The following is a 3119-nucleotide window of genomic DNA, read 5'->3' as shown; positions in this document are numbered from 1 at the left end:
AAGCGGGGGAGGCTGCCCGTTGTCACAGTTTGAAGACTAGTCAGAAACATACAGCTAACCCATATCATTCACCACCGTTGTCTTACGAACCAGTCATGGCTATTAAACAAAACAATAAATCATTTAAAAGTTTATTTCGAGCAAATTTCTCAGTTACACGATTGTATAACTATCAAAAGTAGTTTTGAAGTTGAGGATGCAGTATTTATGAAGTTTGACAAAGAGGATGAAAAACTAGCATAGTTCAGCTAGCCAGCTAGTTTAGGCTAATTCAGGACAGATTGTCGTTTTTATGCCCCGATATGAGAAACTGGTGGCGAAAAGTTTGATTAAACAATTCAGAGACTGAAACGAATACATCAGATGACAAATATTTAAGGAGAGTGAATCCATACAATCCGGAAATCAGCTGTAACTGTCAATAGTAAAACAAAATATAATGTAAATATATTTCTGTTGTATTTTTGACTTTGTTTTGTTTATTCCATATGTAACTCTGTGTTGTTGTTTTTAATCGCACTGCTTTGCTTTATCTTGGCCAGGTCGCAGTTGTAAATGAGAACTTGTTCTCAACTGGTTTACCTGGTTAAATAAATAAATAAAATAAATGATGTTTGAGTGAACCTGAATCCAGAAAATGAATGGTGAAGTCGTTTCCGGACACGGTAGACTCCTCCTCCTCACCACCACTAAGGGGCTAATTGGTGGAATGTGTTGTCACGTGATGCAGCCTTCGAATCCCGTCCCCAAAAGGCAGTAACCTACTGGAAAAGTGCTTCCTACTGAGGTAGGTAGGTCCCTTTTGGATTGGTTAAATAATAACAGTATGCTACACCAACATTTGTTTCCATTCATACAAAGTGTCAAAAAAAGATTGTCCAGCACTGGGCGTGAACTCATGATGCTCACAGCTGAAGTGTTCTGCTCAGACCACTTGCCTTACGGCAGTTCACAATGCTCGTTCGCAATGCTCTAGCAAGTCATGAAAATACTTGACGGTATGAGGTCGGGTTGGTTTGCAGAGCCTTCTCCAAATCATAACCTCCTAGGTATGGTACTGCATTGTATAGCCTACAAAACACCGCTTCTAGCTGCCCCCTGGGCGGCAGTTATACATTTAAAATATTTATTCAAATACTCCTGCTGCAGGATTATTTTCTTCCTGCGACGAAATGGGTCAGATTAGGATCCGACATCTGTAGTGCACTACCTTTGACCAGAGCCCTATCTGACCAGAGTAGTGCAGTACAGAGAGAATAAGGGGTCAAATGTGCTGAGGGGTACTAAACACACAGAAACAGCTGTTTGGGTTTTCATTTTTTTTAAAATGTAATCATTATTTAACAAAGATTATTATTAAAAATGAAACAATGAACAGTCATTAGTATGTTTCTTATTTTTTCTAAGAGTTTAAAGAAAACAATATATAACTTAGACTACATGCAATATGACAATGATGTTATTGAGTAAAACAACTGGTACAAAAATCCCTTTCATGATCCCATTTCTACAGAGAGTGACTTGTGTATCCTGATTTGATGGTGTGTGTTCTGATGAAGACCAATCATCAACAGTGGGTGGAGGGTTGAAGACCAATCATCAACAGAGGGGGGAGGGTTTGTGTTATTTGATACACATAACCTGACACTTTACATCCAGACAGGTAGGTAACCAGACAGGTAGGTAACCAGACAGGTAGGTAACCAGACACAGGAAAACCAGACAGGTAGGTAACCAGACAGGTAGGTAACCAGACAGGTAGGTAACCAGACTGGTAGGTAACCAGACAGGTAACCAGACAGGCAGGTAACCAGACTGGCAGGTAACCAGACTGGCAGGTAACCAGACTGGCAGGTAACCAGACTGGCAGGTAACCAGACTGGTAGGTAACCAGACTGGTAGGTAACCAGACTGGTAGGTAACCAGACTGGTAGGTAACCAGACTGGTAGGTAACCAGACTGGTAGGTAACCAGACTGGTAGGTAACCAGACTGGTAGGTAACCAGACAGGTAGGTAACCAGACAGGTAGGTAACCAGACTGGTAGGTAACCAGACTGGTAGGTAACCAGACTGGTAGGTAACCAGACAGGTAGGTAACTAGACAGGTAGGTAACTAGACAGGTAGGTAACCAGACTGGTAGGTAACCAGACAGGTAGGTAACCAGACTGGTAGGTAACCAGACTGGTAGGTAACCAGACAGGTAGGTAACCAGACAGGTAGGTAACCAGACAGGTAGGTAACCAGACAGGTAGGTAACCAGACACAGGAAAACCAGTTATTGCTGTACACCTACAACCAAACATATCACATCGACAAACTGAAATGAGTAAAATAAAATAACTTAGAAAACAAATGTAACAAGACTGTTTTAACTGGATTTTTGTTTTGTTTTGAAAACCACAAAATACCTGACATGGAGGAGCCGTAAGACTGATTATACTTGTCATGATTGAGTGACATTGAACCGAGACACTTTTACATACACTGAGTATACAAAACATTAAGAACACCTGCTCTTTACATGACATTAACTGACCAGGTGAAAGCTATGATCCCTTATTGATGTCACTTGTTAAAACCACTTCAATCAGTGTAGATGAAGGGGGGGAGACAGGTTAAAGAATGATTTTTAAGCTTTGAGACAATTGAGACATGGATTGTGTATGTGTGCCATTCAGAGGGTGAATGGGCAAGACAAAATATTTAAGTGCCTTTGAACGGGGTATGGTAGTAGGTGCCAGGCGCACCGGTTTGTCAAGAACTGCCTTATTGCTTAAGGCTCTGGTTACAAGTAGTGCACTATAAAAGGCAATATTTGGGATGTATCCATGCAGTCATATCCTCACAAAGAGCTGCAAGACTGTATTGAGCTGCTAGCCAGTCACTGAACAGTAAAAGTGACATGTGACCAGGAACTGACTATTGCTGAATGGCTATTGGCTACTGCATTGCTCTACCAGAAGAGATAGTCTAATATATAGTACCAGTCAAAGGGGTTGGACACACCTACTCATTCCAGGGTTTTTCTTTATTTTTACTGTTTTCTACATTGTAGAATAATAGTGAAGACATCAAAACTATGAAATAAATCATGTTAAACTAATAAAAGCGTTAAAC

The 3119-nt window shown here is 40.7% G+C and overlaps 1 long non-coding RNA gene across 1 annotated transcript; it reads left to right on the top strand.

The window, feature by feature from the left end:
* Positions 1 to 573: 573 nt before the first annotated feature.
* On the top strand, positions 574 to 2219 carry LOC123482257. The gene is made up of 2 exons (XR_006657633.1): positions 574 to 1762; positions 1823 to 2219. It is a non-coding gene; the product is annotated as an uncharacterized LOC123482257 (long non-coding RNA).
* The last annotated feature ends 900 nt before the right edge of the window (positions 2220 to 3119 follow it).

This window comes from Coregonus clupeaformis, chromosome 30 (genome assembly GCF_020615455.1).
Source record: "Coregonus clupeaformis isolate EN_2021a chromosome 30, ASM2061545v1, whole genome shotgun sequence".
Lineage (NCBI taxonomy): Eukaryota > Metazoa > Chordata > Actinopteri > Salmoniformes > Salmonidae > Coregonus > Coregonus clupeaformis.
This window is presented reverse-complemented; position numbering and strand designations above follow the sequence as displayed.